At 42.3% G+C, this 22,197-nt stretch overlaps 1 protein-coding gene and 1 pseudogene across 1 annotated transcript in view; both read right to left on the bottom strand.

The window, feature by feature from the left end:
• Positions 1-22,197, bottom strand: part of ZNF146 (zinc finger protein 146) — a 36,855-nt gene that overhangs the window by 13,634 nt on the left and 1,024 nt on the right. The window lies entirely within an intron of this gene.
• Positions 12,738-12,862, bottom strand: LOC142432901 (small nucleolar RNA SNORA70; annotated as a pseudogene).

Raw genomic sequence — 22,197 nt, 5'->3', positions numbered from 1 at the left:
CCGAAGACTTTTAAGTCGGTTGGCACGCTCAACCTTGCCTGACGACTGGGGGCAATAAGGAATATATAGTTAGTTACCAATCCACTCCCAGGGCGGCTGAGACCTGTTGGGACACCTGGGAAATGAAGGTTGGGCCATTGTCAGACTGGATACTATGTGGAATGCCAAACCAAGGGATTAGAGATTCCAAGAGAGGGTGAGCGACAATATCTGCTGTCTCCAGGCTGGTAGGGAATGTTTCGATCCACCCTGAAAAGCTATATTTAACCAAAGTTAAATATTTAAGACGTTTATGTCTAGGCTTGTGCGTAAAATCAATTGCCCAGTCCTCACTGGGGAGGTGCCCAAGGAAATGGTGGAGGTTTTTTGGAGGCTGAATGTTGCTCTGGGAGTTAGCGGCAGCACGAACGGTGCAAGTTGAGTGTACCAGCACGATAGCCGTGGAGGCCCACCGGGTTTATAAGGTTGCAAGAAATGAAACAAGGCCTTAAGGCCCCTATGTAAGCTATTGTGAACTTCCCTGAGAAAGGAGTGTTTATGGGCTTGTGGTAGAATAAGTCTGGTATTTAAGTACATCTGTTCACAGGCCCTAATGGCTCCCCTCCCTTTATGCAGCTGCATTTCAGACTCTGAGTATGCCGGCTGCCATTTACATAGAGGAAGGGAGGGGCTGAGTCCTGTAGCTACGGTGACAGGTCCCGTGGTAAAAGTGTGCTGGTAGGCTGCAGTGTCTGCTTGGGCGTGCCCAGGGATTTTTAGTAGTCTGATGACTTTTACAGTGCTCGATGACGACTTTACATAGCAAGAGTAAAGCCTTTAGGAGCTGTCTGATGTGAGGACCATTCACTATTGGAGAACCACAAGTAGAAAGGAACCCACACTCTTCCCTTATGGCTGAGAGGAGCCATTAAGTATGCGTACTTCGAGTCCATGTAGACATTAACAGTGCAATCCAGGGCCAACTTTAAAGCCTGGGTAAGCGCCACCAGTTCAGCCTTTTGGGACATGGTTGCAGAGGGTAATGGGGCTGCTTTAACCACTTTAGTGGTGGAGACAACAGCCTATGCTGCCTGTTTGATCCCCTGGTCATATACTCTGGAACTGCCGTCCACAAAGAGGGTCAGTTGTCAATCGGGTAGTGAGACTGAAGGTCCCGAATTGGGTGGAGGTAGGTTTCAATGATTTCTGTGCAACGATGTGAGATAGGCGTAGGGTTATGTATAGGGAACAGAGAGGAGAGGTTAAGGTGCAGACATGTTTGAACAGTAATGTGAGGTTTATCAAGAAATAAGTGGAATGTCCTAAGACAGGGCACTGTGAGTTAAGAGGTCTGATAGCCAGTGGGGGAACAAGATGACGAGGTGCAGGAAGTTAGTGAGTTTAACCTCCCTGGCAGTCTAATTATGTTAGTTATTTTGTACACAAAGCAGTACATTGTTTTGCATAAAATTTGTTTTCATTAATCATTTTAATTTATCAAGTAGATATTCCATGTATAATAGACCTTAATACGCAAATTCATAGATTATAATAAAATATATTTTTGTAAATATAAATTTTCAAATAAAAACACAATTTTTCAAAAAGGGTGCATTCAATGAAATTCCTGGGTGTGAAAAATTTTGAAACATGGAACCACACAAATTCCGATGTCACAATCCGGAGGACTATGGAACCTGGTTTCCTTTCAATATCTTTCACTTGCCATCTCGCTTTGAGCAACAAACCACACACATCCTTGTAGGTGCTGACATTTTTTCCGTTGGTGGGATATAGAGCGAGGTGATGACCCGTCAGGCGTTCTGGTTGACAATGTCAACAGCGCGACATCCAGATCTATTCACAACCGTTAATGGTGTTTGGTGGTTCACAAAGATCCATTCAGCAACTTTCAAAATGAAGTCAAAATGAACCAATGGCCTTTCACTCTTTGCTCTGTGCAAAATGTACGCATTCCACAGGCAGTGCTCGAGAAGATACCTGGAGATCTTCTTGTATTTCTTTTGCTGTTTACGCATTGCTGGGTAGAATCTAAGTGCTTGGTCGGCTCTGTCAACACCTGCCATGGTTTTATTGTCCTCTATCACTACTTGCGGCTTCATGACTTCGTTCCCCCCTTTTGTGTGTATCATAACAGCTGAGGTATTAGGAACTGCACTGACTAGGCACACATCTTTCTTGTCACACGAATGCAGTGCCATCATCTTCCCTTTCTGCAGGCAACCATTTCTCCATTTTTAATAAATCATTTTATTGGGGCTCATACAACTCATCACAATCCATACATACATCAATTGAGTAAAGCAGCCTTATACATTTGTTGCCATCATTCTCAAAATTCGCCTTCCACTTCAGTTCCTGGAATCAGCTCATTTTCCTTTTTCCCCCTCCCTGCTCCCCCTTCCCTCACGAACCCTTAATAACTTATAATTACTCTATCCTATCTTACACTGCCCAGCATATCCCTCACCCACTTTCCTGTTGCCCATCCCCCAGTGAGGAGGTTACATGTAGATATGTTCCCCCTTTCTATCCCCCCTTCCCTCCCAGTGTCGCCACTCTCACTGCTGGTCCTAGATTCCCTGTGTTTCCAGATCCCTACTGCACCGCTGTGCATCCTCTGGTCTAACCAGGTCCGCAAGGTAGAATTGGGATCACGATAATTGGGGGTGAAGAAGCGTTCAAGAACTGGAGGAAGGTTTTGAGTTTCATTGTTGCTACACTGAACCCTGAGTGACTCATCTTCTCCCCACTACCCCTCTGCAAGGGATGTCCAGCTGTCTACAGATGGGCATTGAGTCCCCATCACGCACTCCCCTCATTCCAGTTTTTACCTTCTTCTTGCCAAACATTGCTGGCATGTCATGCCGGTTACCCTGACGGATCCATAGGCATCGGTTTTGTTTTTTATAAGAAACTCATAAAGTTCAGGAGCTGTATAAAATCTGTCAGTTGTGACGCAATATCCCTGATTTAGCAATGTCTCAATGAGTGTTAGAACAGATGTTGCCATTCCACAGTCGCTGTACTTTATAGATTGAATTTTGTGACTTTTCCAGTGCATATGACTGAATTCCAAATGTAGCCAGTTGACGATTCAAGGCATATATGAATTTATGCCAAATTGTGGACTCTTTGATGCAATGTACTGTACCCAGTTGAGCCGTCCCTTATAGGCCATTAGTCTTTCATCTATGCTGATGTCTTTTTCTGACACATAGGTCTGCTGGAAAATAATTTACAATAATTTGAGATACTTCCCAAATTTTCTTTAGTTTTGGTGCAGGATGAGTAGTTTCATCAAATTCTTCAGTTTGTGAAGTGAAAAAAATTTCATAATCAAGAATCTGTCTTCTGAAATGACGGTGCCAAAAAAATGGAGTTGCAAGTAATTTATTCGTGGTCCAATACCATTTCCGCATGGGTTTCCCCACCACTACCTTAAGTGTTTATTATTAGGCCCAGAAATTTCCAAATGTCATATTTGGTCACCGGTTTCCACTTTCTGTTTCTTGAAAACTTTGAAGATAGTGGATTGTTGCTCTTTGAACCGGTTTGTCTCCGTATCAATTTTTTCAATGACCTCATTGGTCAGAATTGTAGGTACACCAAAGGGTTGTTGTGGTCAACATCTACTTTCATACCAGGTGCTCCAGTAAATGGGAATCTTGCAGAAAACTGAACAGAACGGAATGAGGAAGTCAGATAAATGTAATCTCTACAGTGGAATTCCGAGTTTGGCTTGGTGTTACTGCTTCTGACAGTTAACATTTACCCCAAGCTACACTCAGGATTACCACCAGGGAGGTTATGAGCTTGCTTGGCGAGTTGCGATGCTGCTGCTAGTGCGTGCAAGCAGGGTTGCCAGCCTATTACTGTGACATCAGCTGTTTGGGCAGGTAGGCTAGGACCTGGTAAATTGGGACCCGTTGGCACAAAACCCCCAGTGCTATACCCTGTCGCTCGTCTGTAAAGAGTTGAGGCGCATTTGATGAAGGGAAAGCAAGAATGGGGTGGAATGTAATAAGGCACGGAGCTTAGCAAAACCTGGGCGAACCAATGCAGTGGGGAGTTTTTTAGGTGCTTTGTACAGGGGTAGGCGATGCGAGAGAAGTTAGGAATCCAGAGACGGAAAAAAACCCTGAAAATCCTAAAAAGGACAAGATACGGTTTGTATATTCAGGAAGGAGTAAATCATGTAGTTTGGGTATGCCAGGTGGTCAGAGACCGGCCTTCAGGTGAAAGCAAAATGCCCAGGTGACGCTCTGGACGCACAGTTGAGCCCTGGAGGAGGATACTCGATACTCCTTGGTCCCTAAGAAATTTAATGCACCAGTGACTTTTGGACAGTGAGAGGGCGACGGACTACAGGCTACAGACTACCAGGTCGTATACATATTGCAGGAGTTAGTAGGTTGAGGATCTAACTGAGATAAGTCAGTCACCAAAGGCTGACCGAAAATATAGGGGGAATCGCGGAAATTGCTGGGCTATTTGACACTAGGGGTTCGACCAGGTGAATGCAAAAGAAAGTAGGCATCAGGGTGTAGAGGGATGCAGAAAAAAGCATCCTAAGGATTCAGGACAGTAAAATATGTGGTTTTCAGCGGGATATTATTTAATAAAGTATAGGGATTGGAAACCATGGGGTGTATAGGTACTACAGCGCCATTAACAAGGCAGAGGTCCTGAACAAGCCTGTATTGACCATTGGGTTTATGAGTTGGAAGAATGGGAGTATTACATGAAGAATTAATAGGGACCAAAATATTGTGTTAACAGGCGGTTAATGATAGGCTGAAGTCCTAAGAAGGTCTCTTTAGATAAGGGAAACGGCATTACAGAAAACTGTCAGGATTTTTAAGCTTGATCTTAATGGGTGTATGATGGGAGGCTATTACCAGTGAGGTCAAATCCCATACCTGGGGATTTACTTCGGATACAAAGGCTGGCAGAAGGGTAGGAGTGTCCACCCCCAGGGTAGCTGCAGCAGCACAAAAATATGGGCAGCGTGAGGCTATTGAGTTATTAGGGAAATGGAGGACTAAGGCGTTACAAAATGCTGTAGCCAGGCAACAGTACAGGATGAGAAGATTATTTGGAATGAATGGGAAAAGGGGAATTTGCTTAAAACGCAGGGCAAAAGAGGGGTTTTCTTGGGTGTTGAGGAGGTACTATCAATTCCCATTTCAGTGACTGGGGAAGGGAAACTATGCCTGGCATATGAAGGACTGAACAGGTAGTCCATGTGTCCAGTAAGAAAGAGGCGGACTTACCCGCTACCTGGATGGTGAATCTGGGCTCGGCTAGGGTTATTGGGGTATCTGAGTGCAGGCATCTTCAGTCTTCTTCAGCAAGCCCCAGAAGTTGACCAGCTGGGAAGGACTATGGTGAGGCTCCGGCTGACCTCGGCTGTTGAGGCAGCCAGGGGAAGCCTGCAAGCGGACAGTCAGACTTCCAGTGCCCCTTCTGGTGGCACACTGGGCACGGTTTGGAGGGGAGCCGGGGTTTGGGCATTGGCTGGCCCAATGTGTTCTTACCGCAATTAAAACAAGCCCTGGTGGGGCTGAATCCCATTTTGTGTGAGGGTCCTTTGGCCCCTCTCCTGCCAGCCTCAATGCAGCTAGCTACCAGAGCCTGGGATTGCAGAGCAACCTTATGTTACCTGGACTGCCAAGCCAACTCTGCCACTTCCTCCTGGGTACTGAAGACTTTAAAGGCCGTTTTTACCAGGTCCTGTAATGGGGTTTGTGGTCCCTCCTCTGCCTTAAAGATAAAATGGGAGGCCAAGACAGCTGCCCTGGAAGGGGTCTTGGGGTCCAGTTTTGTAAACTGTCCTGCAGGTGGTTTAGAAAAAGGGCAGAATTTTCATTCTCCCGCTGTTAACTCTTTCCGTTTCTCAAAATTAACCACCTTGTTAGACGCTGTTTCCATCCCTTGTACCAGGCGCCTTACTAGCAGTTAACAGTGGTGGCTACCCCCTCCCCCACCCCGCCCCAGGCTGGTAATCTCACCCCGGGTCCTCTGACCCATCAGCACAGTATTGTCCACAAGGTGGGTCTGAGACGGATACTGCGTAGCTACAAGGTAGACTTTCGTTTTTATCAGGCGTTAAGGTGGAGGCTAGAATGATGTATAAATCATGGCAGGTCAGATCATATGCCTGAGCTTATCGAAACTCCTTAATTGTTAGAATTTGCAGAGAATGAACCTAGGTGCTTCTCAATTTGGGACAGGTCTTGAAGAGAAAACGGAACATGGAAACGCACCACACCCTCAGCCCCTGCTGCCTCCCTAAGAGGCAGGAGGTGGGAACGGGTATGCGCCGACACAGGAGAGGAGATAGGGGAGACAGAGGGTGGCGAGATGGACGGGGCTGGAGTTGAGGCTATTCAGCAGCTAAGGGGGAAGATGGCAGTGGAATGAGGGGGAAGGGCTATGCATAGGCCGGCAGAGGCTATGAGGGAGGCGAATTAGGAATTGATCGAGGCGGGAGACCTAGTGTCTGGCTCCTTAGTAAGCGAAGAGGATGGAGTTAAGATAGGGTAGGAAGAGTCGGGGTTATTTTCGTTTCGATTTCGTCGCCATGGTTCTTTCGGTCAATTTAGCTAAAATGACCTGTGAGGTGAAACACTTGATGCATAGAGACGGTTGGGCTCGGAGATCCCAGAAAGCCTGAATGTACAGAACCTCCGACCACTTTCATGAACAGCGGCAAAAGTTGTCCAGCTCAGAATTCCAAAATCAAAAGTACCCTCGGAAGGCCACTCAATCATACACAGGAAAACTAGCACTTTTTAGCAGAGGTTTTGGGAAAATCCAAGTTTTGAGAATTTTAAGAGGAGACAGCCCAAGGGGGTCTTAGGATCAGTTTTGCACTCAGGATTTCCCATGACACCCCAAAAACACCCCCAAGAGTTATCTCCCAAGACAAGGCATCCCCCATGTCAAGAGGACAACTAGAGTCTCCCAGGTTGCAGGATCCCAAATGGGAGCGGAAAGCCACCCCTGGCGTGGCCACAACATAGGACATGAACGGCTCAGGTGGAGAGGTGGCAGGGCAGGACTTACCCGAGTCTAAAACCAATTGCACCATTCTCGACTGCTGAGATTTGGTTGTAGAGGAGTCCCTTGGGGTGGGCCAGTGCCCATGATTATAGAGGGGGTCTCCTACCAGGTTTTGACACCAATATAAGGTGTTCGAGGGGCGCCAGATACCAAATCAGTCGAGTTTTAAGTAAGCAGACTTTATTAGGGAGAAAAATCCAGCCTGGGAGAGGTCCCACAGTCAACAGCGTCTGGGTTGAGATAGTCACACCCCAGGCTACATGGGGGGGGTGCTTATACTGCTGGGTAACGTTGCTGAGCTGTTTTGAGCCCATATAAGGTAAAGTAGTCAGGGATTGGAGGATACAGGGATGTCTGGGTTTCTGGCCAGGCAGAGGTGTCTTCCTGGTTCTGGGTGGTCTGCACTCACGTGGTGTTAAAAATTAAGGTGACCAGACGTCTGCCCTTTTGGCAGGGCAGTTCCGATCTTTAACTATTTTTCCCGCATTCCGCGGTGATTTAAAAATGTCCCGATTTTTGGAAAGAATGCACAACAAGACAAGCAATGGTATACAGTTTTCGGCGGTCATGTGGCTATTTCGCCATGATGAGTTTTATGGTGTCCCGCTTTACCAATGTTAAAATCTGGTCACCTTATGTTAAATGCAAGCTTAAGAGAGATTTGCAACAGTCAGCTCTGGTCAGCTCCGCAAGGGGGTGGGGGAAGTTCAGAGGTCAACCACTGTGGCCGCTAGGAACCGGTCTGATATTGATCCGGCCACACACCTATTATACAACCCCCTCCTGTCACATATGTGGTTACCTATAATCAGGGGGCTTGCACACCCTAAGTATGCATAAGCCTTAGTTAAAAATATATTCCCTCTCCCCTCCTCTTGTCCCCCCACCTCCACGTGGGCCACCAAAAGGGGCTGAGGTGAGCATGACTCCTTTATTTTATCTTTTCTCCTACCTCTCCTATAGAACTTTACTATGATCTTTATACATTATCTCCCTACAACTGTGCATATATGGAATTCCCCACAATTGTCAGAAGCTGGTTACGCTGACAACCATTATCTTCAATTTGTTTTTTTACTTTTCTCCTACTGATGTGTCCTATTTTTATATCTTATGTCTGTTGCCTCTTCTAATTTTAGCAGTAGTATTAAGTCAGAGAAAAACCACACCTGATTGGAGTAGATGTACAAAAATTCCTGGTGTGTGTGGGGGGTGGGGGGGTGGAGGGGTTGCAACAGATTTCCCAATTCATTTGACAATAGAGAAAATAGTGATTAGAAGGTTTTTGTCATTCTAAACAAAGTTCAAAGAAATCTGTTGAAAATGGGATAAACATAAATTAAATTTAAAGCTAAAAACAATATGAAACCTAGGATTGATGAACCTAGACAGATAAGAAGTAAAGGATTTAAGGGTAGTGGGTACAGTACTAGTTTGGGGGGAGCCGACATCAAGGAGTTCATGTAACTAAGAAATGTTTGGAAACTAATTGTGGTAGACATATTTGAATTATGGAATGATATATGTAATTATTCCTAATTAATAAAAATAAAGTTTAAAATCTAAAAATATCTATAATTTTAGTATATATTTATTTCTGCTTTATACTAAAAAGCACAGTAGTTGCCTCAAAGAAAAGCATGTGGGCAATTATTTAAGTTGTGAGCTAAACTTTTTAAAATGGGAACCCATCACACTTTTTAAATGGGAACTTTTTTAAAGTTGAAACTATGGTTATTCAAATTTAGGTAATATTAATAAGGCACTTTCTTCAACAGTCTAAGGTGAGCCTTTCACTCTAAAATAAACAACTGATAGCACTTGATGATAAACTTAAGGTTCTCAAACAAAAACTTACATTTTGGAAAACTTGCATATTCTCCGTAAGACTAACAGCTTGCTAATACTTAAGGTTTCTAAGGAGATTGGTGGTGATATTAGTATTTTTAAAATACTATACAATGAGCTATATCAACATCTGGAAGTTCTGCATTATTTACTGAAACAGCATTTTCCTAATAACCACTGCATGACGGTACACGATCATAAATGGGTAAGAGATTTACTCAGAGTTTAAGATAAATCAATGGGTTTTATCAAGAGTATATATTAAAAAAAACACCCTAAACATGGTTTCAAATTTCAAATTACAGCTATCTTGAAGAAACGACCACTTGTTGAGTATTAGTGTACTGCCAAAAAATATCCATAGTAATATGAAATGAGTATTAAGGTAAACCTGTCTCCCTTTTCTAACTATGTATCTTATGAGGCCATTTTTTTCATATATGTCAACAATAAATATTAAAACTTACAGCAGCAAATATATGAATATATTAAAAGCAATGAATCTATTTCTATCAAATTTATGAATAAGCATAACTTTGGCCTATTTCACTTGCTGCATGCACATTTCTGTAAAGCAATATAAACAATGATATATATTTAAATCTTCAATACTAAGCCTATAAACAGACTAAAGGTCCATTAACTCAATTTTGGCTAAATAATGTATTCTAAGTAGTCTAAGGGTGAAAAAAGGGTATACAATAAAATGTGTAATATGCCACCAATTACATTAAAAGAAGAGGGGATACATTTGCACAGGTACATGAGACGCTGGGTTAGTTATATATAGTTGACAAGATGGGGGGGTTCACAGATTTGTAAATCTGCATATAATTTAGTTGATCCTTGAATAGCTTCAGTTGAACTATGTGGGCCCACTTAAATGTAAAACCACCACCTCCCTCAAACAAGCGGCCATCTAGCTCAGAAGCAACAAAGCCCACAGAGAAGAAGCACATGGCCTAAGCGAATACAAGGTGTTGAATGGACCATGTAGCAGACACCAAGGAACAAAAACAATCATTGTGTGATCACCTTCCTCACATAAGACGACGGTGTGCATAAGCAAGTGTGGTGAAGAAGGCTGACGGTGCCCAGCTACTGAGAGATATATCGTCCGGGGACTTAAAAGGCTTAAAAGCAAACAAGCAGCCATCTAGCCCAGAAGCAACAAAGCCCACATGGAAGCAGCACACCAACATAGGTGATCGTGAAGGGCAGAGGAGACCAGGTCTCAAACAACAAAGGCAGGGTGGTGGTGAGAATCACATCACTGTGAATGAGGGGGAGTGTGTGATGGGGACCCAATGCCCATCTGTAGACAGCTGGACATCCCTTCCAGAGGGGTAGTGGGGAGGAGATGAGTCATTCAGGGTTCAGTGTAGCAACAATGAAACTCAAAACTTTTCTCTAGTTCCTGAACGCTTCCTCCCCTCCCAATTATCATGACCCCAATTCTACCTTGCGGACCTGGTTATACCAGAGGATGCACAGCGGTGCAGTAGGGATCTGGAAACACAGGGAATCTAGGACGGACGAACCCCTCAGGACCAGCGGTGGGAGTGGCGACACCAGGAGGGAAGGGGGTGTAGGAAGGGAGAACCGATCTTGGAGATCTATGTGTAACCTCCTCTCTGGGAGATGGGCAATGGGAAGGTGGGTGAGGGGAGACGCCGGGGAGTGTAAGATAAGATATAATAATTATTTATAAGCTATCAAGGGACCAGGGGGAAGGGGGGAGCGGGGAGGGAGGGGGAAGGGGGGAAAAAAGGGAAACCGAGCTGATTCCAGGAACCCAAGGGGAAGGTGAATTATGAGAATGACGAGTGCAACGAATGTCTAAGGGTGCTTTGTTCAACTGATGTATGTACGGATTGTGATAAGAGCTGTATGAGCCCCAATAAAAAGATTTTAAAAAAACCACCTCCTCCCTACCCCACTACTGCAGAAAGTTGAAACATTCCAAGTATCTGCTTAAAAGGCTGTGTGATCCTAACAATCTCCAGTAAACAGTATGTCTCTCTAGCTTGGGAGGAAGGGTGAGTGGCTAGCATTCACTGCAATAGCAACAGGAACAAAACCCTGGCCTACATGGGCCTATGCAGTCCAAACCCATGTTGTTCAAATACCAACTCTATCTCAAGAAAGACGCATGTGAAACTTTTAAAAGTGGCTATATCCTTGAAGAAGAATTATAGGACTAAGTCAGAGGTGAGAAGACTTTTTCAGTATAGACCTTGTGTTCAAAAAACTTCTATCAATACATATACATACAGAAATACAGTCACAGGTAAAAAGCAGCACTGGTTTGTAAGCCAGCAACTTTTGACAAAGGTACACGGACGGAGCAGGAGAGAGGGAGGAGTTTGCTGATATAGGGTAGGGGAATGATTATGAAGATAGTAGGAAGTATGACAACAGGTACAATTATAACTCCAAGCATTTCACCAGTAAAAGAGGAAATTGCAATAAAAAGAAACTGAAATACTAAAAACCCTGCAAAAACTTTAGACCTCTAAGGACAATATCTGAGGAAAGGAGTGACCCGTTGGAGAACGTGAGTGAAGGTGTTAAAGAGATCACGACAGAGGCACACAGTACAAACAAAATACGAAGTGTTGACATCAGGAAAAGAGAAAAAGTACATCAGTTCCTCTAGAGCAGTGGTTCTCAACCTTCCTCATGCCACGACCATTTAATACAGTTCCAAATATGGTGGTGACCCCAACCATAAAATTATTTCCGTTACTATTTAGTTGATATGGTAAATTTGCTACTTTAGCTGCATTCTACACAGTAGCTGCCCTCTACACGTGTGACTGGTTCGCTTAAGTACATTATAGTGCTAGCCCTGTCATACACACCTGTATTTGTACAGATGTGTGTGATGGGGTTGGAGCGATGATGTCATCACGCCGGGTATTCATATGTGGGTGTATCTGCATGTGGACGGACCCACCTGGAGATGGATTGAGGAACAGTGTTCAGATCCTAAGACCATTCATTGGAAGTTTTTCCGATGGTCTTTGGTGACTCCACCCCCGTGATAGGGTCGTTCGACCCCTAAAGGGGTCACAACCCACAGGTTGAGTGAGACCACTGCTCTAGACTCTGATCTGAAAAAGCAATGTAATTCAGGTATCCAAGAAATTCACATCAACTGACACCCAAGGACTAAGCCGAGTAAGAAACATTTCAGAGGAAGAATCACCTCCCTAGTTGTCACACGCCCACCTGGGCTGACTTCCTTTCCACAATTCTTTCTCTAACATCCGGGGTTCACCTTCTTGCTTCAAAAAGAGGCCCCATACAGTTTGATCACTTTATTATCTGCTGTAGCAGAAATAACAACAGCACTAGAAGGTTAATGCTGGCAATAAAGTACCATCCTAGCACACAGGCTAAGCCCTGGAGCCTCCAGGCCTCATGAAGGATGAGGAAGGTGCAGTTTTCAGGAATGCAAAAGGAAACAATCCTGTGAAAAAGAACAAAACAATGATCTTTTTAAGCCTAAGAGATTGGACCACACATAATCGTGTGGAAAGACTAGAATGGAACTCATCGGCGTTAAACCTGGTGAAGCCCCACTTCTTGGAGATGTGGATCTTCTGGCCCCCAAGGAACTTGAACTTGGTCCTGCCTAAGGCCTCAATCACATGCTCCTTGTCTTGAAGTTTCGTGCGCATGGACATGATAACCTGGCCAATGTGGGCTCTAGCCACCGTGCCTTGATATCCCCAAAGCACCTGGCATCCCAGTTTGGAGCCTAGTTCAGGGACAGCAGAAATTAGTCAGGCCAGAGGCATGAAAAAGCAGCAAAAGGTTGTCTCCAAGATCCCTAAACATACCAATATAGGCTGCATACCGTATCGAGGAGGCTTGCTGTTTGCAGCCATAGCACACCGGCCCCCACGAGGAGGAGGTCGGTCAGCTTAAATGGCTGCAGAGGCCTTAACTCTTTACAGGAGTGGAAAGCCTCGTTTTTCTCCTAAGGAGCATCTGTGATTTCCAACAGCTGACCTTGCAGTTGGCAGCCCCAACACATAACAGATACATCACCAGGGCTCCAATAATACACCTAACCCCTCACTTAATTGACTATCTCCTTATCCAGACTCTCACCATGTTGATAAGTGAGGAGGGAATGGATTTACCGTATTTTCATTAAATTCTGATAAAACTATAGCACATTAGAAATAATATACATAGGCCTATTCATTCAAAAATCTTTTTTTAAGTCCTAACAGGCATTACCGGAATAATTGACAAAAATCTGAATCTGGACTAAAGGTTAGAAAATTCGTAGATACATTTTCAAATTTTAATCACTACATTGTGATCGTGAGGAAAAAAGTCCATATTCTTAGGAATTGTATATGAAATATTTTTAAATATGGGGGGCTTGCCTGCTACTTCCTCTCAAATGGCTCAGAAAAACAAACAAACACACAGAAAGAAAACAAAAGTGCAAAACGTAAATGAGTATGCAAACCACATTTGGTTATTTCTGTTTAATAAAGGTCTGATTTTACAGTAATGTTTTTGACTCACCCACACAGCCAATATGGTGTGCACACAACATCCAAACCACATAATGTCCAATTTAACTGATGAGGTCATGGACATTGACACGAATCTTCATAGTGTTTTCATTATCGTTTGTTTCCTATGAATCCTGCAGGTATGATCTGTATCTTTTCCTGAGTTACCAGCTTTCTATTTTCCAACAACAGTCGTGCTAGTTGCTTCCTAATTGTGCTGTTAACATCTGCTTACAATCCACTGTGATCAAGGACTCATTGTCATTGTTCCTCCTTTTCAGAAGTTGACATTTTCTTTGTGGTGTACAATGTAGTTGATTTTCAACAATATTCTAAGGAAGTTACTCCTGAGATGTTAGCTTCATAAGTATTCAGGAATGAACTGGAACCCTGAGAGCAACACTTGGCTTGCCCTAGTACACTACATTCTGGGTATAGTCAATACCTGTGTATCACAGTAAGTCCCTCACAAGCTGCTTTGGTTCTCCCCATTTGTACCAGAAACTTCTAGGTTGGCAAACTTGTACCTTGGTGTTCAAGGCTCTCTGCGCAGCCTCTAGGGAGCCTGGTTGGAATTGGAAACACGTCCTGCAGTCCAGTGTCTCGTCCCACACAGGCACCAGTGGTTACTGGCACAAACTGTTAATGGGGAGGGTGTGCCAGTGGTAGACACAGAACTTCTGATAGCCTGAGCGTGTAAGTCCACCACGCTGAGGGCTAAAAGTGAGCTATCAGCAGCTCCAGGGGCTGCGCTGCGTGTCCCATGGAGCCACAAACTTAACCCGCCCCCCTCCTGGTACCCTTCCAAGGAAGCAGATGTTATCTTCCGTCAGACAGGGCCAGAATGGGCTGGTATGCAGCACACACCTGCGTATAGACAAAGGGGTCCTTAGAGGAAAGCTTAGTTTATAAACCAAACTGAATGATCAAAACTAAATTTAGCATCTGACCCAAAAGTCGATAGAGAAAAAGACTATAGCCAAAGGAGAAGCAGAAAGAAATGAAAAGCAAAAATGAGCTCTGAAACAGAAAAAGGAGGAAACTGAAGAAACAATCCTATGAAGAGAAAGCCTTGCCCCATTTTAAGCAAATACATCTGAAAACCTAGGTTTGAAGGATAATTTTCCAAGAAAATAAAACTGACACAAACAAACAATGAGTTAATTCTCAGAAACTCTCAGGGGCAGTTCTACCCTGTTTCTATAATGATCTCTATGAGTTGGCATCAATTTAATGGCAGTGATTTTTTTTTGGGGGGGGGTGTTCTTTTAAGTTTTCCCAAACTTGTTCATTTTTCCTTTGTTCAACACACTTGGTATCTTGTTATATCTCACTATTATGTCTCACCTATGTACTTTGTATCTGTACAAATTTGAAACATAGAAATTCTCACTTTTCTCCTTTCTGCTATTTCTACCCAGGCAGTTATTAAATCAAAATACAATTCCCCCTATTCCACAGACTCTCTCTCTGACATTAGGCAAAGTAATTCATTTGGAAATATTTACTAATCTTCCTTAGTGCGTCAATGGGTCTTTTAAGTGCTATAGAAACAGCTGTGGGTATGATAGAGCTTGCCCTTATAAAATGTATAATCAAAGGGTAACAGTAAACCTTTAACACACAGTTCACTGAACTTTGATCTCTTTTTCACACCTGCTGATATTTTTGCATTTTATAGAGAAGCTGTCAGGATTCCTCAGCTTATACCATGCATATGCTTGACTCTTTACCTGACTGAAGCTTATTGAGATATTACTTAAAATGGAAGGTCTAGTGTTTATAGATGGATGATGCCAGGCAAGTCCTTGGGTTTATGAACTAAAGCTCAATTTGCTTAACTTAATTATTTTTACTTAAAAAGTTATGGTCATGTATATAACATAAATTTTCCAATTTAATAAATTTTAAGTGTTAAAAAAACAAAAAGCTGACCCCAGAAGAGGTTAAGTATACCATTGGAACAAAAGAAAGTTACTACAGAATGATGCTCCTTCTACTCTCCCATCCCATTCCTGACAGTTTCCAAAGTAATGGCTACACGTTTTTGTTGCTGTTGTTTTGCTACAAACATGTAAAGAGCAGATAATCCTAGTGTTTAAACTGGAACAGAATTGAGGGGTAAGGGGAAGGAGACCAAGCCAAATAAAATTGGAATTCACAATTAATAAAACAACATACCAACTTATGAGTATCAATGCAAAAATCCTTAAATAAAGGCATTAGCAAATCTAACACTGAGAATAACAAAGTGATTATTCTAGAAGAATTAATTAGAAAATCTTAGAGTATAATCACACTTTTAATAGGACCAAAGAAACACAATAGGCTAATTTTTATGTAATCAATAGTGAACAAAATAATAATCAGTGGTCACATCTTTATACAATCTATCCTGATCACAAAAGTCAGCATCTTACCTAATGTAAATGGAATGGAAGCATTTCTACTATATTCTGGGTAGAAATAAAGATGTTCAGTGTCTCAAGTATATAATTATAAGTAAGAGAACTCAGGAACTTCACAGGGACTGACATGAAAACCTTCAAAGGTATTAAAAACCACTACAACTCAAATCATAAGATACAATAACGATCAATAAATGACTCCATTCATTAAAGCAACATAAAGGAGGAAATAAAATTAACTGTTTAAAGTCAGTAAGAAGAAACATTTTGCCTTTTTGGCAGCGATGACCTCCCCAGCAAGCATGCCTCTCACAAAGGATCTCCTTCATCCCTCTCCTGAAGAGAAAACACAAGTGCCTGCTGCAGAGCCCCAATTCCTACTTCATGGGTGTCAAATGCCCAGGCTGCATAAAATCACCACGGTTTTTGGCCATGCACAAACAGTAGTTTTGTGTGTTGGCTGCTCTACTGTCCTCTGTCAGCCCACAGGAGGAAAAGCCAGGCTCACAGAAGGATGCTCCTTCAGACGGAAGCAGCACTAAAAGATCCAGAATCAAGATGAGAGTGGGAAGCCATTCTAATAAACCCATTTTGGATTTTTAAAAAAAAGAAGAAGAAACTTAAGCATCCAAGACAGACCAAAAGGAAATTGGAGCATGTAAATACATATAATGTATTTATATAGGAATATTTAATACCATAACGATATTTCTTCTTCCTGAGATACTTTGTAAATGTAATGCAATCTCAGTAATACTTAGATTAGACCGACGGATTCTAAAGTTTATGTAGAAGAATAAACAATCAAGAATAGCTGCAAAAAAATTAAGCGATGAGCAGGAAGTGACTAATATTTATACATAAATAAATCCTAAAAGGATTAAAACCCTACTGAAAAATGAGGAAAGACAGATGGGAGCTGGAGGCGCAGGGAGTCTAGGATGGATGATCCCTTTGGGACCAGTGGTAGGAGTGGGGATACCGGGAGGGTTGAGGGAGGGTGGGGTGGAAAGGGGGAACCGATTACGATGATCTACAAATAACCTCTTCCCTGGGGAACAGACAAGAAAAAAAGTGGGTAAAGGGAGACGTCGGACAGTGTTAAGATAAAACAAAATAATAATGTATAAAATATCAAGGGTTCACAAGGGAGGGGGGAAAAGGAGGGGCTGATGCCAGGGGCTTAGGTGGAGAGCAACTGTTTTGAGAATGATGAGGGTAATGAATGTTCAAGTGTGCTTTGCACAGTTGATGTATATATGAATTGTGATAAGAGTTGTATGAGCCCCTAATAAAATGATTTCTTAAAAAAAGAAAAATGAGGAGAGAGAACAGAGTACTCAGATAAATACACACAGCTTTAAACAGATACTGAACATGATTCAACACCAACATTCCAAACTATGCTCTGATAGGAAACCATTTCTCTTTACGAAAATGGTAATCTAATTTAGCAATACTCCTAATTACAAAACAACACATTAAAAAATTCTCCACTGGAGACTCAAAGCCCATCGGTAGGCAACTGGACACCCCCTTACTGAAGGGTTGTGGGGAGATGAGCCAGTCAGGGTGCAAGGTAGCAACAATGAAACATATAACTTTCCTCTAGTTTTTAAATGCTTCCTCCCCCGCACTATAACGATCCCAATTCTACCTTACAAATCTAGCTAGTCCAGAGAATGTACATTGGTACAGATAGCAATGGGAAACACAGGGAATACAGGACAGATGACTCTTTCAGGACCAGTGGTGAGAGTGGCGATGCCTGGAGAGTGGAGGGAATGTGGGATAGAAAGGGGGAACTGATTACAAGAATCTACCTATAGCCTTCTCCCTGGGGGATGAACAGCAGAGAAGAGGGGGGGAAGACATCGGACAATATAACATGACAAAATAATAACTTATGAATTATAAAGGGTTCATGAGGGAGGGGGGAGGAAAATGAGCAGCCAATATTAAGGGCTCAAGGGGAAGGCATTTGAGAATGATGATGGCAACGAATGTACATGTGTGCTTGACACAATGGATGTATGTATGGATTGTGATGGGAATTGTATGAGCCACCAATAAAATGATTACAAAAAATTCTCCATTATTGCCATCCTAGTCAAAACAAATACTTGAAAAAAATTCAAATGTCCAACAACAGACTGGCTGAATCAATTATGGTACTTTCACACAATAGCATTATTTATAGTGCTATAAAATTTTTTAAGGATAATGATTAAGGGTGGTCTCCAGCTATGACATAAGCACATTATGCTAAGTAAAATAATTCAGAAATAAAAGGGCAAACACTGTACTCCCTTGTGTGAAATATGAATGGATGAATGCATATAGAGACAAAAGTAGACTTATTGCTATCTTAGGCTGGCAAGTAAGGTGAATTGCTTAATGAACAGTTTCTATTCTGGGTGAGGAAAAAGTCTGAGAATCAATTAGTGGTGCTGAGCGTAATTAAGACTACTGGATTGTGCACTTGAAAATGGTTAACGTGTCAAATTTCATTTTATGTATATTTTACAACTAAAAAATTGGAACAGGGTGTTCTGAGAACTACAGAACACATTCTAGAAGCGATGAAAACAAGGTGTAGAATGTGTACATGGCAAGTTACCGTATGTACTCGGGTATAAGCCAATCCAAATACCAGCCAAGGCACCTAATTTTACCACAAAAACTACATTAAAAATGTGCTGAAAGCTCTCTCTCTGCTCACTCCCTAGGAGACATTGCAACTGACAAGACACATGGAACTATGCTAGGACCCTGCGCTGGAGAAGCCACATGGACCTACCCTGATGCAACCAGACCTCTGAAGCTGGAGAAGCCACAGAGACCCCTGCCAGTGCTGGGATGCTCACAACGCCACTGGATCCAAAGACTTTCTACCCACGGGCCTATGATCGTCCTGCATTCGGTGTCGTTGCATGTTTCATGAGTCTGAAGGGACTTTATAGATTGGTTTCAGACAGATGGGCTAATGTTAGACTTATGGGCTTAGACTGGACTGGGTTGAGTTGCTTTCTTAATGTACAATTACCCTTTACATAAAACTCTTATATAAAAAGAAAAAATGTGCTGAAAAACTCGACTTATACACACGAGTATACAGTACCTTAAAAATTCAAATTTAACAACTAGTCCCTTACCTTGGAAACAAATGAAGTCAATGGCACATTAACTTGGTTACAGAATTCTTCAATGAAAGGATTCTGTCCAAAGGGCTTCATTCTAAAATAGAGAACTTGAACTACAATGGGACACAGTCTAGGGGAAGGGGAGGGAACGCTATAAAAAAATTAACAGGATTCTGTATTTGTATGGATATTACTATTGGTGCTAGTTCCCTTTGGAGTTGGGTTGTAACTCATGGGAATCACGTGTGTGCAGCGTAGAGCTGTTTTCTAGGGCTTTCAAAGCAGTTCACCAGGTCTCTTTCCCAAGAAGCCTATGGGTGGGTTTAAGGCAGCTAACAACTTCCCAGGTAGTAGTTTCATGCTTTACCATTTATACCAGCCAGAGAGATCCCCTACTAAATTATAAGATTGTACCATTTAAATTGGAAAGACCAATGTAAACTCATGTTTTTTACAAATACTAGCTCTGGCACTGAACTGTTATCCTCAGCAGTTTGATACCTGTATCTTTGCCAGTTCCAGGTCTGGGAGGGAAGGTAAAGGTAAGCACGGAGTGCAAGAAAACTTTCCAAGATAAACTGGCTTGCAGGAATGCCCGCTTATAATATGAGGGGACTTTTAAAAGTTCAAGGAAAATTCCAGTGTCTTTTATTCCATTTTTTCCTTAAACTTTTGAGAGCCCCCTTAAATGAACATCAGAAAGAAAATCTAAAGAAGGTCAGGAAAAAAGTGACACAATTCACGACGCACATAAAGATAGAAGGAATGAAAAACTAGAAAAACATCACTCTGCAAGTTCTGAAGCAAATCACTAACTTGTTACTAGTCTTGTTTACTCATGTGTTACTAATCGGTTAATGCTAAAAACCAAAACCTAACACAGCACGTGGAACAATTCTACCTTACACTGTCCCACAGGGTTGCCAAGTCTGAGGGAAGCTGACCGCCCCATCGTTCTCCAGCAAAGCAGCAAGTGGTGTGAACCACCAATTTCCTGGTTAGTTGCCGAGAGTTTGACCACGGTGCCACCAGAACTCCTTAAGGACAACCCAATAAAAAATGGGCTAAGAACATTCATCATTCTTTACCAACCAACCTATTGGTATGATCATATGCAATTAGTATCTCTGTGAGAATGAATGAGAAATTAGGATATGAGGTTTAAGTATCTGCCTAAATGGCCAAAGAGTTAACATAAGCAGTCTAACTTAAGGAAAAAAGTTACTCAACTTATGCCTTATCTACTCCAATACCCTACATCCAACAGCCAGTCTGAGCTTTGTCACAAAACCCTACACAAATAAAAACTTCCCTCCCTTACTCCAAATACAACATGCTCTACACACCAATCTCTATTGTGTGTGTGTGTGGGGGGGGGGTTTCTCCCACCACTAATATCTTTGGTTATTTTGGTGTCAATAAACAGGTGCCTCCTCATTCATTCCCACAGCTGAGTGGTATTTGTTGTCTAGTTGGACCACAGTTTTGACCAGCCAGTCTCCTACTGGTAGGCCTGAATTATGTCTAGTCATCTCCCAGAAATATTAAAAATATTTATAGCAAATTACTACAGATACTGGCAAACTGTACTCCCCCCCACCCCCGCCCCCAGTTTGTTCAAGAAACCTGGTGGTATCATGGTTAGAATGGGCTGCTAGCCACAAGGTCAGCAGTTTGAAACCATCAGGTGCTCTTAGAGTTGAAGAGGCTTTCTAATTTTGTCAAGAATTACAGTCTCAGAAACCCACGAGGGCAGTTCTGCTCTGTCCTACAGGGTCGCTGTCAGTCAGGATCGACTCCGTGGCAGGGAGTTCTAGTTTAGTTTGCTTACAGCAATATCATTGCTATTTTAATTTTTGAGGTTTTACATTTTAAATGTTTTATGACTGACTCGATTTCCCCTCCCTACTCAATTTTCTTCCTCAGAATTTTATTGGCTGTTTTAAGTTAGTTTACCATATGAACTACGCTTAATTCTAGAAGGAAAAAAGCCTCTAGATTTTTAAATTAAGATCACATTAAATAAATCTACTTAAGTTTGAATAATTCCTTGATGGTTCCTACTGAAAATAGGACATATTTGTTCACTTATGCCTTACATTATGCCTCTTCCAAAAGAACCAACCCATCGCCATCAAGTCCATTTCAACTCCCTGCAGCCCTCCACAACAGGGGAGATCTGTCCCCTGAGGTTCCGGGAGGGCAGCTCATTACAGCAGCTTTCTCCTGAGAAGTGGCTGGTTTCTGGGTCTCCTGTTATGCCTCTTAGGAATTTCTTAAAGTTCTTTTATGATAGTTTTGCACATTTCTTAAATCTCTCTCTATATATATCTATATGTAGATATAGACATATAGTAAATATCCATTTTCTATCATTAAAACTTCTAACTGGTCACATATATTTGAAGTCTGTTGGCTTTTATATAAAGTTTAATGCTCTCTTACTTGATTCTCTTATTAAAAATCTTGTGCAGGACAACTGTGGATGAATTCCCTGGAAAAAGCATCTTTGTAAAGACAAGCATTACTTCCCCAAATGTATGTGCCCTGGGAACACCTGCATCAATGAAGAGTTATGACTCCCAGAATCTATCCAGACTCATGGATAAATCTTCCAACACTTAACTACACCTGATGTAGAACCCCAAGGCCTTGACTCCCAAAACCTTGGCTTTCTGCGCTTTATGGCACTGCTTCTCCAAGCTAATGTCCAGTCTAGGACTTGACCTGCAAGCGTATTATAGTAACTCAAAGATAGGGACTTTCGGAAAATCAATATAGACATCCAGTTAACAAGAAGTTCCTTTGCAAACATGCTTGCTTGTTTAAAAAGCATATTACAGTTATCTGCTTTCTACTACCAATAAAGAGGTCTACTTATATAAAAGCCTGTTCTGTAGTTATTTACTACTTAGCTTCTTTTTCTCTCCCGTCAAATCTCCAAATAAGAGATGCTTCAGGAAGATGGACCAAATTAACTTCGGCCCGAGATGGCGGTTATGTTAAGGCCTGAGACTAACGTTCTGTTTTGAATCAAAGTAACCTATGCATCAGGAATGTCGCCTGTCTTTCCTGTACCGAGAGCATGAGGTAAACAATTGCAAAAACCAATTCTCAGTTGGCTGCTTAAGGATTTCGCTGGCTGCTTAAGTAGCCAGGACTAAACACATTTGTCTGAAACAGGTATTA

This window comes from Tenrec ecaudatus, chromosome 18 (assembly GCF_050624435.1).
Source record: "Tenrec ecaudatus isolate mTenEca1 chromosome 18, mTenEca1.hap1, whole genome shotgun sequence".
NCBI classification, from domain to species: domain Eukaryota; kingdom Metazoa; phylum Chordata; class Mammalia; order Afrosoricida; family Tenrecidae; genus Tenrec; species Tenrec ecaudatus.
This window is presented reverse-complemented; position numbering and strand designations above follow the sequence as displayed.